This window comes from Anabrus simplex, chromosome 3, assembly GCF_040414725.1.
Source record: "Anabrus simplex isolate iqAnaSimp1 chromosome 3, ASM4041472v1, whole genome shotgun sequence".
NCBI classification, from domain to species: Eukaryota; Metazoa; Arthropoda; class Insecta; order Orthoptera; family Tettigoniidae; genus Anabrus; species Anabrus simplex.
Window position 1 is genome coordinate 119,282,150 of NC_090267.1, and position 15,912 is coordinate 119,298,061.

Sequence of the window (15,912 nt, forward strand, 5' to 3'; positions counted from 1 at the left end):
TGGCTCAGTGTCCTTCTCCTGATATAACACTGCGCCGACACCAATCATGGACGCATCCGTCTGTATTATAAACTTCTGGCTATAATCAGGATATCCTAATTTAACGCTGTTACTCATCAGATCCTTAGTCTTACGGAAAGCTTCCTCACAGGTTGTATCCCACTTCCAACGGTTGTTTTTCTTTAATAGCTCTTGCAACGGAGCAACCGTGGTGGTATATGACGGACAGTGATCCGCAAAGAATCCGCATAAGCCTAAGAACTGCCTAACGTGCTTCACTCTGGTTGGCTTCGGGAAGTTCTGAATTGCCTTGATTTTCACAGGATTTGGAGAGATACCCTCGGCATCAATAACATGCCCTAGAAAGAGGATACTGCGCTGGCAAAAATGGGATTTTTCAAGGTTAATTTTGAAATTGTTTCGGCCTAAATCTTCCAAAACGAGACGCAAATGTTCCATGTGTTCTTCCAAAGTTTGCGTAGCTATCAAGATGTCGTCTACATATTGGACTGTGATTTTCTTCACCTTATCACTTAAGTTGCGATCAAGTGCTCGGATGAGGGCTGACCCAGCGTTTTTGAGTCCGAACGGGAGACAGTTGTAAACGTATGTCTGCTGGTCAAACAGAAAACCAGTCAAGACCTTTGACTCGGCTGACAGCTCTACATGATGGTAGGATGCTCGCAAGTCTACACTGGAAAAGAACTGCATATGCTGAAATTTCTTTAGGAGCTCTTTGATATTCGGCGCACGGTCGTATTCCGGCACGAGTCTCTCGTTAATTGCTCGGGCGTCCAAGCAAACCCACAGAGATCCGTTTGGTTTAGCAACAATGACCAATGGATTTAGAAACGGTGTTGGAGCCTTTGAAATGATGTCATTGTCTTCCATCTCCTTGATGATCTCACGTACCTTAGGATAGTGCTTCTCTGGTACAGGGTAGGGGTTTTTCTTAAATGGTTCCCAACTAGTTACAACCATGTTATATTTGAAATTTAGGATCTTCCCTGGTTGAGATCCAAAAACATCCCGATAAGTTTCCAAAATTTCCTTCAATTTACACTTGCTCTCGTCATCAATCTTCGCCTCGCTCAATTTGACCTGTACAATATCCTCAAACTTCGGTTCTGCTTCTTCCACTTTCTCCAGATTAGCAACCATCTCGTCGAATTGTTTTCTAATTTCTTCAACTTTCTGTTCGTCCCAATTCAAGAATTCATGGTAGTCTTCCGCTGCATCTTGTGACAACTGGGTCGTCCATATCCGTTCTCCGTCCATGGTTTCTGGTTTATCATTCAGTTTCACGTTCTCTTGAATCATATTTATGTACAACTTAACATGGTTTTGATCCATGTCGACGACTGCCTTGTATTCACGTAAAAAGTCAGATCCCAGGATAACGTTGTATTCCATTCGGTCCATGACCAGAAATGGATGTGCGAGTGTGGTGTTGCCTATTTGTAAATCCAAATACACTTGCGTGTCGCATACTGCCGTGCGATCCGGAATGATGCCTCGCACCTTCACCTTGGAAACGGGTAAAGTCGGAATTTTGAATTTTGACTGTATTTCACGTACAAACGTTCTTGAAACAACACTGACACTAGCTCCTGTGTCTATTAGACAGCGTACGCGTAACTCTTGGACACGAATATAAATTACTGGAAGTTCTCGGATAATCTTTTTACAACATGGACTTGGATCCTCTAACAAATCTTCGGGTTGAATTTCCCATGAGTCAATCGTGACAATGACTAAGTCTGAATCGTCTCGATGGTTGCTAATGTTTGGAGAAACTATCTCCTCGCTACCTAGTTCTGCTTTTTTTTTAACAGCTCCGCCCCCTGCGAAGTATTCTGACGCATGAGGGTTCAGCCGGTTTCCTCGGTCTTGTTCCCTTTGAGCTTGAAATTCGATACTCTCAGCTCCCGTGACTTCCTCAGATGATGCCATCTCTTGGATAGGCCTTTGCCATTTGTCCGTTCTTGCGGGCTGGTTTCGGAGTTGCTCGACGTACCTCTTCGATTCCGCTTGTCGATCCCGTATCTGGTTGTCCATATTCCTCGGTCTATCCCATGACCGTCTACTCTCTCCTCTCCATCTACCGTATGGCCTTCTACAATGGTCGACCTGACTATACCTAAACCTATTTCTCCGTTCAGGTCGCCTTTGGTAGTCATAACTCCTGGAATTCCACTCTTCACGGCGTCTATCTCTCGGCTCACTCCATCTCGGAGGATTTCTATCACCATCCCTCGACGTTGAGTAAGTTTCCCTTCTCTCTTCGGTACTCGTGCCCTGATTTCGACGTTTTGGTGACCCTCCTTCTGATTTCACGTCTATCGTGTGCACCGTCTCATGGTGTCTCTGCCTCACATGTCCTCCACTTGTTGTCTGGTCCAACTGGCGCAAAATGTGCTCAGCTTCTACTGCGGTCTTAACATTGGCAGAGATGAGAATCTTTTGGACTTCCGGCGGAAGTTGCTTCCCGATCGCTGAGATCAGCTCTAACTCGGAAGGTGGGCTGTCTAACTCTTTCATGCGAAGAAGCTGATGGACGAAGTACTCACAAAACCTCGTTTGTCCAGTTGCCGAGTATCGCCGTGAGTACAGCTCGAGGCGTAACCCTTGCTGTGTCTCGATCCCCCAGTATTTCTCTAAAAACCTACGCCGGAATTCTTCGTATCCGTCAAAGCAGTATTTAAATGCCTTGAACCATATCAACGGCTGGTCCGCGAGATATCTTCAACTATCCGTAGGCGCCTCTCTGCGGGGACATTGTGGTCGGAAAAATATTGGTCCATCTCATTTAAGAACCCCTTCGGTGTCATATGGGCATTGGACCCGAATTTCTTAGGTTCATCATGACTGAAACGCAAAAGGTTGTAAAATGGGATCGAACCAAGATCCTGTGGTGTTGAGCTACGTCCTGACATAAAGCGAGTTTGATTGTTCTCATGGGTTGGAACTGATTTTCCCGTCAAGTCAGATTCGTTGTGCGTTCCTGGCGGTTCCTGGTCCTTCTTAGCGGACTTGTTCAAAATGGATTTCAACACGTTGTCTCCTCGAGATTCTTGCGTCTTAAGGTTTTCTACTTCTTCTTGGAGTTCCAAGATTAGCCTCTCGTGGACGTCTAAATTAATGGTAGCTTTATGAGCCTTCAGTTCAAATTTATCAATTTTGTCCTTCAACTCCTGGACCTTTCCCTGCGTTTCCCGTTGTTTTCCCTCGGCGGTAACGTTCAATTCATTCTTCGCCCGATCCATGTGCTGATCAATATATTCCTTGCATTTAGTTTCTGTGCCGTCCCGAACCTGCGTTATTTGTCCTTCCATTTCTTCAGTCCTTAAAGACAGGTCCTCAAATCTTGTTTGTAAGTCTATCATGGCTTCCGTGCTGGCGTTAACCTTCGATTCCATTTCTTCCATTTTGCTTTCCTGAGCTGTCATTTTTATTTCTATTTCGGCCGTACGCTCATCCAGACGGCGACTGGTTTGCTCTAGCTTCACCACGAGGGAATCTATACGTGTCGTCACGTCATCAATGCGAGAGTTAACATGTTCTTTGAGCTCCGCAGCTTGGGCTTTACACGACGCCTCGTATCCGTCTAACCGTGCAGTGAGCTGACCTACTCGACTATTGTGCTGGTCTAAACGTTCTTCAATTTGTGTGGTTGCCTGTCCTAGTTTATTTAATAGTTCTGCCTGCCTATCACTATCAGCCTTTAACTGCTCCTTTAAGAGTCCTGCCTGTCTTTCACTATTGTCCGCATTAGCCTGTTCCAATTTCGCAAGACGCTCATCAAACTTCGCACTCTGTTCCCTGAAAAGCTCTGCCTGCTTCTCACTTTGTTCGGCCAGTAAGGCGGCCATCAACTGTTTAATACCTTCCACATCCATAATACTTCACTTCTTGAGAAATGTGTGCCCCCCTGAATTAAGCTGCTCGTGGTATTTCAGTTCATACGATTCAGTTTCCTAAACTTAGGAAGGTGTGCAATTTTTGAAAATGACCAAGTCGTTTTACGCCTAAATTAGCTTCAAAACAGCTGCGTCACACCTCCTAATAATTACTTGTGTTTACCTAGTATTTTCCTACGTAATTCATAAACATTATCCCGACATATTGTTTCTTTTTTTAATAATTAAATTTATGTAGCCCTTTTTTAAAAATAAATATTACCTAAATCCGCGACCTAAATGGGCTCGGTACTTTACGTGTGCCAGAAATGTGATGCACTTAATAAACATTGGATGTTTTCAGCCTCGAGATTTGGAAGATGCTTTAGCAGACAATTCCCCGTCTCGAACTGACAACATTGCACTGTTCATTTGAGAGAAAAAAAAATTAAGAGTGATGAGGCTTCCACTCTTGTCCGCGATATCTACCCTGTTTACATTGGATGAATCCCCTAAACTACCAAGGCCTGCTACAAACGCATCGCCTTCGGCATGAACCTGTGACCAGAAGAATTTGAAGAACTCAGTCCAGTCATTTTATCCTCAACAATGGGAAGGTCATTTTATTGCTCCCCTGAAGTGACACAACTCCATAACTTTTTTTCAGGTCCGCCATATTTCTGAGTGACCATCGTGTATATTTCCACTTAATCTGGTACACGATCTCTTCATTCTTCTCCCTACATCCGTCGGATTTAATTTATTCCCGTCACTCATTCAAATATCGTTGCGCGTGACGTAACTGTCCATGGTAGCGGCTTACGCACTCCATCCGACACATTATCCATATTAACTATCACGTTCACACGCTCTGATTCTATTTTGTATTCCTCTCTTCTAGCAAATTTAATATACGGGTAAAATTTGGTATTTCCATTCGTTCAGTTCTAACCGAATCAATTTGATAATCCTACTACCTTAGGTACTCCTTTTATAGTAGTGGTATTCGAACTTGTGCCTTAATATTGGCTATATCAATATTTATGGTGCCGTAGGGCTTTACAAACTTGCCCCAACAACGGGACGCTAAATTATGCGTCGCGAGAACAATATGTAGCTCGCCCCAAACAACAATAAGGCCCCACGTTGGGCGCCAATTATGCAAACTTTCCAAGGCATCTGTACATAAACCAGTTACCATTGTTCATAAATATGACGTTAGAATGGAGCACCATCGGTGAGCTTCGAACTCAGCCCGGTTTGTCGAAGCCTCACCTTCCCCTACTGGAATAGTTCGCTAGCCGAGTCGGTATCGCATTTTCGGGTCTGTGGACTGTCCGATGGGGCGGTAAGTCCTTTAGTAATAGTCTCTATAGTAGGGGGAAAAGTTAATTATGAGAGGAATACCATTTCATTACTAATGAGAAGAGAGACAATATCTTGTATAATAAATTTTTACTTATACTAGTGAAACACATTATTTACATGGGTATGCCATACAAACACCTTACATATATTAACTTGGGTGATCTTAGCGTTTAAATGTTCGGTAGTCTTTTCTACACTTCATTATACGTTTAAATATTCAAAATTAAGAAGGCGCTCCCTCTCGAACTATTACACTACCGGTACCTCAGACTTAGAGAGGCGTTTTCTCTCTAATTATTTCACTTTACACTTACACTAATCACTTTACACACACATCTATTCAACATAGGCATACCCAGCTGTAATTCTGTTTGTTTGTCGAAAATTAATATATTCAATTTGCATCAAATTATGATATAAGTTTGCTAGTATCGTATGAACTGAGATAAGCAATTTACACTCCCAATCCTTTGAAAGTCGCGTTACAACAGTACTTTAAGTTATACGTTGCCAAATATGCAGTATGACAAACACGCCCATTTCATTAGGATTTTTATCAACACATATATCAGGACATTATTTACACAACGATGTTACCTATGGACAAGCATTTAGCGACTTCAATACCAGACATCATAAACAAAGTATTATGGCACTACCTGCAACAAATGGACAAGAATATATACACTTCACATACACATAATGGGCCGCAGGTGGTCTTATTTCACCTGCCGCTTGTGACAGGAGGCTTTACTGTCTCCTGCGATGAACTCAGGACCTTCTGAGACGGGGTATATCTGACCTGGAATTCCCTATACGCTGTGTATAATTAAAGAAATAAATTGGAGGGGTCCTTCATTTAATGCTCATTTGGAACCTCTGCGACGTTGGCTCTATTTAAATTAGCACACATAATCTTTGTATCGAGAGGAAAAGGAACTCGCCACTTGTATCTGTTCTATTTCACTGAAGAAACGCCTTCACTCCCCCGTTTAAAGGGGCTCATAAAACTCCCGCTGGGAGCTACCCGTGCCACACTTTCAAAGAGCAGTCCACTAGCCTTCTCGGGCAATGACTTCACGGCAAATAATCTATTCACTTCTTTCAATACTGGCCATAAATGACATCACACAAATCACGGCCCTATATCCGGCCCAATCAACATATTCACATCGCGATATGCACCTCGCGTGTCTTAATGACAGATTCCAAGGGAACTTCACATTTCATTTCGCAATATATATTATGGCTACAGCCTGTTCAGCCATTTCATTTCCTCTCGGTACATCGACCACGATGCAGATCTAACGATGATCTCCTGCCATCAGGGTCCAAGTTAATTTGCACATTCGCGAACTAATTAGCGATGTAAGATAAATACCCCAATCTCATGCTCCATTCGTTGTTCCAGCAGTTTTAATTTCTAGTAAGGAGGATTTCCTAAGAGCTTGTGAAGTACAAAAAAAAATCAGTTACTGAGATATCTTTGAGGAATCCTATTGGCTGTAGAAAGATGATAACTGGAGTCGTTTACGTAGAATATTCAAGCCCTTTTACTTGACAGTACTTCACACATAATTAATCTGAGGTCCTTAAATTTACGTCATGCATTATCAAACCCTTGTAAAAAAAATGGAAGTAAAATATGGTCGTTCCCAAACCATGAAGAAGTATTCCATAAAAGACCCAAATAAAAATGAAATTATAATTATTATCCCTCTGAAATGGCGTGCTTGCAGTCTACGTTATATCTAAGTGGAAAATTTACATATTTACAATGGGACACGACCTTCAAAGATATAAATACTTGGAAATGTACTCAGTCTTCTGGATACCACGTTCACAGCTTTACAGGGAGGCACTCCATGGATTTTAGACTGCTTGCATCACGTCATCGGTGAAGTGAAGACCCATGATGACTTCCTGGCAGGTCACGAACATGACGGCTTGATCTGGTATGACGTTCTCGGCGTTCTCTGCTACACCAGGCGAAGAATGCTAGGAGTCTGGTTCTCTCTAATATGCAGGCAAAATTCTGGCATTCAGATGGGCGTCGGCGTTCACTCCGGCGTTCACGTAGACATGTAAATGAGGGGAAATTATCTCAAGTGAATACGTTAGTTTATCACACACCACAATTTGAATATATGGTTGGATCTGCTCAATAGCACGAGCATTCCAACCTAATGTCGGTAATGTCCCAGAAGCCCGACATTAATCCCTTCTCATTTATCTATTCTTCTTGTAGGCAGCGATTATAGGCCCAGAAATTTCACTAGTTTCCCTAGAAACGACAGTGGTTAGGCCACTAATGTATTAGCATTCTCGTATTCATGACACTAGTTCAGGCCTGTTCTAATGCACTTAGCCGTAAGTCGAGCTCTCAACTGTACTGCGGGTTATTTTAACGTGGCGCTGTCCTCAATTAGGTCTAACTGAGCTGTTCACTGACTTTCTTGGTAATTCATATTGATATCAAGCACGTACGCTCCACCCACTTCGCTAAGTACGTCACTATATATGTTAACTGAGCCGTATTAACTTAGACACATAGGAGGCTTGATGTACGACCTTTTCTACACACGGGTATCAGTTATTACGGTTTCGTACCGTTCCTGTTTATTAATTTGCGGCACACTGTACACGCTAACATCTCACTCAGAGGGTGATTATTTCCACATACTCACAGAATTTAATGAATCACTGTATTACACTACTCAAATTACAAGATTATTTCTTCACAAACAACTCACTCACAAACCACGACGAAATACTACCGTACTGGCGTTACAATAAGAATGGACTGGGTGGTGTCTCCTTCTCAGCTCATGAATATATAGGCGCGCTACGCTAGAGACCTGAATGCTGAGGGTGGGGGGAAAAATGCAATCCTTTCTCACACATTGGTCCGTTAATACGCAACGTACAGTAACGAACAGGATATCAAAATGTAGCTCTTGTATTCCCATCTCCACTGAGTGACTGTTATTAAAATAACTTCGTAGGTTTTGAAGCAATCTTAAAAGCGTCCTTTTGTCTCTGGCGGTGAATGATGACGAGCACAGGGGATTCCTTGTGTTCCTTGGCACGGTTAGAGTCCAACATCTGTTAGTCATTAAGACGCGCCCTTGTTTACAGCGCAGTTACTGCCCTGTCAGTTAAGTAGAGCACTTCTTGGTCTCATAATTATGCGTAAAATTCCCTGATTCAAATGATTGTTTGCGCTTAATTATCCATTGGGTATTTTGCGATTTATGAAAATTAACAGAAATAAAACAGCTGAACGCGATAAGTTGGTAGTGGTGGATGAGCGAGGAAAACATGGTATAATGTTAGTTTTCACGTTGGACCTACTCTCTGGGCTCAGTTATTGACCTAGATTCTTTGTCACGTGATAACGCGTATGGTTTCAGTACAGAGTCAATAAGAGTGCGGATGGTGTCCTGAGGGATGGTTCTCCATTCTCTGTCAACCATTTGCAACAGTTGGTCGTCCGTACGAAGCTGGGGCAGAGTTTGCAAACGGCGTCCAATGAGATCCCACACGTGTTCGATTGGTGAGAGATCCGGAGAGTACGCTGGCCACGAAGCATCTGTACACCTCGTGGAGCCTGTTGGGAGATGCGAGCAGTGTGTGGGCGGGCATTATCCTGCTGAAACAGAGCATTGGGCAGCCCCTGAAGGTACGGGAGTGCCACCGGCCGCAGCACATGCTGCACGTAGCGGTGGGCATTTAACGTGCCTTGAATACGCACTAGAGGTGACGTGGAATCATACGCAATAGCGCCCCAAACCATGATGCCGCGTTGTCTAGCGGTAGGGCGCTCCACAGTTACTGCCGGATTTGACCTTTCTCCACGCTAACGCCACACTCGTCTGCGGTGACTATCACTGACAGAACAGAAGCGTGACTCATCGGAGAACACGACGTTCCGCCATTCCCTCATCCAAGTCGCTCTAGCCCGGCACCATGCCAGGCGTGCACGTCTATGCTGTGGAGTCAATGATAGTCTTCTGAGCGGACGCCGGGAGTGCAGGCCTCCTTCAACCAATCGACGGGAAATTGTTCTGGTCGATATTGGAACAGCCAGGGTGTCTTGCACATGCTGAAGAATGGCGGTTGACGTGGCGTGCGGGGCTGCCACCGCTTGGCGGCGGATGCGCCGATCCTCGCGTGCTGACGTCACTCGGGCTGCGCCTGGACCCCTCGCACGTGCCACATGTCCCTGCGCCAACCATCTTCGCCACAGGCGCTGCACCGTGGACACATCCCTATGGGCATCGGCTGCGATTTGACGAAGCGACCAACCTGCCCTTCTCAGCCCGATCACCATACCCCTCGTAAAGTCGTCTGTCTGCTGGAAATGCCTCCGTTGACGGCGGCCTGGCATTCCTTGTTATACACGTGTCCTGTGGCACACAACACGTTCTACAATGACTGTCGGCTGAGAAATCACGGTACGAATTGGGCTATTCGCCAACGCCGTGTCCCATTTATCGTTCGCTACGTGCGCAGCACAGCGGCGCATTTCACATCATGAGCATACCTCAGTGACGTCAGTCTACCCTGCAATTGGCATAAAGTTCTGACCACTCCTTCTTGGTGTTGCATTTGCTCTGTCAGTCAGTGTATAATATGGCCTTTAGTGCCGGGCGTGTCCGAGAACATGTTCGGATCGCCTGGTGCATGGATTTCTGTTTCACGCCCATAGGCGACCCCTGCGCGTCTGAATGTGGGACAATAATTAGGTAGGAAGAGGGTGAAACGCACTGTCGGCACGTAGCCGACTGCTGTCGAATAACAGCAAGGTGTCTGCTGAATGTCCCCATCCAACGTGGGAATCACCATCAACACCGGGCGAGTTGGCCGTGCGGTCAGGGGCACGCGGCTGTGAGCTTGCAGCCGGGAGATAGTGGTTTCGAATCCCGCTGTCGGCAGCCATGAAGATGGTTTTCCGTTGTTTCCCCATTTTAACACCAGGCAAATACTGGGGCTGTAACCTAATTAAGGCCACGGCCGCTTCCTTCCAACTCCTAGGCCTATCCTATCCCATCTACGCCATAAGACATGTCTGTGACAGTGCGACGTAAAGCAACTAGCAAATCACCATCAACAGCATCATATGCCCTCAGTCCACATGAGCACTGCGGGGAGATATGGAATTTAATCGAGGCTTTTGGCACGCAATCTAGTGATAAGAGGTTATATACCACCACCTCCCATACCTTGCCGACCAACATTTTGATGGAGACTTTTTTCTACCAACGGTACTCGAACCGGCTAACCACGGTGTCAGGTAATGTAGACCTCAACGCCTTAACAATCATGACCACCAGGCGGGCTATTATATATCAACCCTCTAGCAGGCGTGCCTAAAAATGTTACATAACCAGGCGCGTGGTGTACTTTATACCCCGCACACTTACAACACATATTAATAGTAAATATCTCATTTTCATCAAATTTTATTTATCCCCATCACTAATAATCATAAATGTTAGCATATTATAGATTGCAGCAAGTGAAAATGCACCAATAAATGTTAGTTGCACCTTGAAAACTTTTCCGAAATTTGATCCGATTATACATGCATTTTCTAATACACAGACACTGCGCAAATTCTAATGTAATGTTCGTCTGAGTCATCGTGTCATCTACACCATATCTTCATCAACTATTTTATCTCATCATCATCATCATCATCATCATCATCATCATCATCATCATCATCATGTTTACCCTCCAAGTTCGGTTTTTCCCTCGGACTTAGCGAGGGATCCCACCTCTACCGCCTCAGGGGCAGTGTCCTGGAGCTTCAGACTCTTGGTCGGGGGATACAACTGGGGAGTATGACCAGTACCTCGCCCAGGCGCCTCACCTGCAATGCTGAACAGGGGCCTTGTGGAGGGATGGGAAGATTGGAAGGGATAGGCAAGGAAGAGGGAAGGAAGCGGCCGTGGCCTTAAGTTAGGTACCATCCCGGCATTCGCCTGGAGGAGAAGTGGAAAACCACGGAAAACCACTACTCAGTTGACCTCCCGAGGTTGAGTGGACCCCGTTCCAGCCCTCGAACCCGGGCCTCCGGGGGTGGCAGCTAATCACGCTAACCACTACACCACAGAGGCGGACAACTATTTTATGTAAGGAAGATATTTCATTTATGATTCCTCTTGCATTACGTTTAGGATCAGGAAATACTTTGACATCATTTTTGGTTTTATTTTGCATACCTTTGAAAAATCAGTTTTCCTACACCTGATGGTATTGTTTTCCCAATAACGTATTCATAACGTTAATTTCCACTTCCTTCTGAGTCAGATCCGTCCTCTGAAAGGAGACCTTCCTCAGATTCAGTTGCGTGATCACATCATATTCCTCACATAATTCTGCGCTGTCCAAGATATCTTCCTCTGGATGTTCGTGAAGTAATTTGGCTATTTCCTCAGGCGTCAATGTCCTAAATAATCGGGAAATATATTGTAATTAGAAATATAACAATAAATTGAGTGTTTTCAACGGTGATGTGCTTGAAATCATTCGTAAATAATGTAATCGAAATACTTCTCCATTGACTTGGCCCTCAACGGGCAACTTAAACGCACTCTACAGTGTTATGGTAGTAGTACCAGACCTGTAGCTTAGATCCTTTCCAACAGAACAAAGATGCCTAGGCCACCATAGCTCAATTGGTAGAGCAACCGACGCGAAATCGTGAGGTCGTGGGTTCGGATCCCACTGGTGTTTGGTTGGCCATTTTTGTTCTGTACTTAACATCTCTTCAACACGTAATAAATGTACGTAACACGACCTAATAGGTTGAAAGTCGGTTTCCATTACAATGCGGTCGTGAAAATTCAATATGCATTGACTTGGCCCTCAACGGGCAACTTAAACGCACTCTACAGTGTGATGGTAGTAGTACCAGGCCTGTAGCTTAGATCCACCGCCGTCTCGCCGTCTCAATCCTATATACTGCCTGCTCTATGCTATGCGGTTAACGTGCTTCTCAGCGTGAGCTCTTAGTGTCACGAACCTCCGCTAGGGGCGCCAGCTAACGCACCCAACTTATCTCCGTACCCACGCTATTGTGTTCCAGTGCGTTTGCATCGAGCGTTTATTTGTGTGTCTCTGGTTGTAAAATGCTTAATTGTTGTATTCCTCTCCGTATATCAAAGCAGGAAATCTGAAATCTTCAGGTGTGAGGATTCCTGTCCCCCCCTCCCCCGCGCAAGTAAAGAACTTTGGGAAAATTGGCTTAACGCTACATCAAGGCAAGGATCAACCAAGGGTAATCAATATTCCATCCGATTATTCTTGTGTTTGTAGCCTGAATTTTAGAGGTGGAGATAAAAGGTCAAACTAAAAGAAACATATATTGAAGCCAGAGAGCGTGCCTAGTCGGTCTTCGAATTATCCCCATTACCTTCAAACCAAAAAAATAGTTCCACGAAAGACCAGACAGCGACAAGATATTTCTTCGGAAGAAATCTTTGATGAAACAAACTCTTCAACCGCAGGAAATACGTTGGATGACGAGTACGAAATTAATTTGAACAACGATGTAACAATCCAAGTCATTTTCCAACGAGTAAGAATGACAGGAGTGATCAGAAAATAAGGCATTAGAGGCTCCGATCAAGAATTCTGAGACTGCGATAACAGCTGATGACTAACCATAATGAAATTAAAAGACTACAGAGACAATTCGAAGAAAACCCAGAAATTGATCGTCTGAATAAAATAAAAGAAACAGCCAAATATAAAGGAAAAACGACCGTTTTTAAAATCAAATCCATAATTTTCGCAAGACAAAATCCGGGCAGTCAGAACAAATCACGCGGTACTATGTGGCGTGGGGAATAGTATCCCAAACGGTTACGAATATGACAGGACTCCTGGTCTAGTGTCAGCTCCGTCACAAAGTACTCTGAACAGGTAGCCTTAATGGAAAATGTTGATAGTGTTTGTCGGGATTTCCCAATTAGTGAAGGAAAGAGTTAGAGCTAAATGTAAATCTCCTAGGCCAAGAGACAGTAGTGTAACAGTGATCGCCGATTAAATGGCTAATTAGGTTCGGCTCCTCTACGGCCGAACCAGTGACAAGTTCGTTTGCGTGGTCAATGTTGAAGGTGCATGCGACACATATATTGTAAAATCTCCTGCTCTCGCGAATAAACTGTTATGTTTTCTTGTAATCCGAATTTCAAAAAGCTCCCCTAGTCCTGCTGCCTACTTCCTCGTTAAAGGCTTAGAAATTTCCGACCTATCCCTTTTAGTTCAGAAATGATTACTGTAATGCCTTTCGGCAAAACAAGCCAGACTGTGTGCATTTCTATTCACCAGCAGATAAAATACTTACAATGGTTGAATGATGACTTCATCGAGTACGTTGACATAATTCGGTTAGAATCAAAATGTGAAAAACTGAAGTGTCTGACTAATGAGACGGCAGATGCTGTCTCGCTAACTGTGAAATATATTGGACTGTGTGTCTTATCTGTTAAAGTATTGGTTATTTTATGTTCTCACTGGATGATTTTCTGGACTCGCAATAGAAGCTCTATTTAGTTCAGGGAGATTGGGTGGTGGATTTAATGACATGACAAACGCACGCACTGCATTATGTGCTATAAAACGTATCCTGAAATCTGGTCATGAAGAAAGGGTCAACGAAATAGTGATAGAAAATTTTGCGTCCACTGCTGGTAAATAACAGTAAGAAAGGAACTGAAAAGGTGTTCCGTTACTCGTGTCGAGAAAATTCTGAAATTTGTATGTACCATGCAGCAGTGGGACGATCCTAATATATCCATTATAACCGATATATTTTACGTTTCTATATCTTAAGCCAAGCTCAAATGTGAAATGTTAGTTCCTGTATGTGCATTATCTTCTCAATTAGTAACATGTTAAGGATTATTTTACATTTTATATTGGTGTTACGGACCAACTGTCAATTAACCAACATGTGCTCTGGGTGCGGTAAGTGCTGCCACCTGCAATGTCGCTGTAAACGCAATTCTCGCGGCACAGAGCAGGCAGTATATAGAGATTGAGACGGCGGTGCTTAGATCCTTTCTAACAGAACAAAGATGGCCTAGGCCACCGTAGCTCAATTGGTAGAGCAACCGACGCGAAATCGGGAGGTTGTGGGTTCGGATCCCACTGGTGTCTGGTTGGACATTTTTTTCTGTACTTAACATCTCTTCAACACGTACTAAATGTACGTAACACGACTTAATAGGTTGAAAGTCGGTTTCGATTACAATGCGGTCGTGATGATTCAATATTCATGTTCCGAGTTGACTACAATGCAGCCCGTTCTTATGCACTCACAGAGACTCCAAACTGTCACATTCAACAACTAAGGTCACATTGGAGGAATAGCAGACGAGCAACGAATCTTAGAAAAGCTGCAGTGTTGCCACGTTGAAATAATTAGCAGTGGTATACTTTATACCCCAGCGCACCAGCTGGAAGGATATATCAATTCACTAGGAGGAAAATAACTTTCGTGACGTCATACTCGTATTATGCCAGAGACATTTTACAAATGTTCTTAAACTTGGTGGTTGGCAGTTTATACTTATTTAAGTCATAAACAGGCTCGTCAACAATCATTTGTTAAAAAAAAACTGAAATACCATGAAAATCGGTTATGTGTTCTTGAATACTTTTCGTACCACTGTTGACAATTCGAACATTTGGTTAGTCGATATGCAGTGTTAGAATAGAATAGAATTGAATTGTTGTGGAATTGTGGTGTAAATACGTAACTTCGTGTGGTGTAATAATTTCGAGTGCATATGAAATCGAAAGGGAGAGTGTTGGTATAGTAATTTTCCACAGCGGGCGAAAATTGGGCAGTTACATTTTCAACAAGAAATTCACAGGAATTCAAGTGTATGGGGAGAACCTTATTATAAATTAATTCGTTTTACGGAGTGATTTAGAAGTTATATCCTTAACCCCGCGTCGTTTCTGACAGTGTTACGTTCGAAAATCGTAAGTAGCAATGTTTCAGGTTTTCAAGTGTTTAAAGTTGGACTGTTTTGAATATATGGAGAGAATTTCTGTAAGACTTTCTGGTGTAACGATATTATTTTAGATGATTATATACGATATTTAATTACTTCAAAACGCTGTTTTATATTCAGTACTTACGTTGACATTTCGCTAGTTGTGTGACGTCATAGAACAATCTGGCTACCTTTCTTTCACGTTAATCACGTGATATGTGACGATGGATACTATAGCTTTCACTTAGGTGCACTTGGGAAGCATGATAAATTGCTTATTCAATAAAAGTTGAGAAAATTCATGATTTTGCTTTTTTTTTTGGATATGGTCAAATAAGCCCATTATTTAGGACTGATTGGATGCAAGTAGTAGAAATTGGACAATTCGATAGCCTCCGCCTCTATTAGGGTCTGGGAGACACCTCCTCCACTGAGAAATGTCGGCTAAATGTGCGGCCACACAGCACATAGAGCGCTACGTACGCGATGGTCGCTATGCAATCAGGAAATAGCTTCCTTTTTTGACAATGTGACTGGCCACACACAGTTCCGTACGCTACGTTCATTCTGTTCGCTACGTTAGCGACGTCACGGAGGTATAATTAGTGATGGGGGAATGATACGGA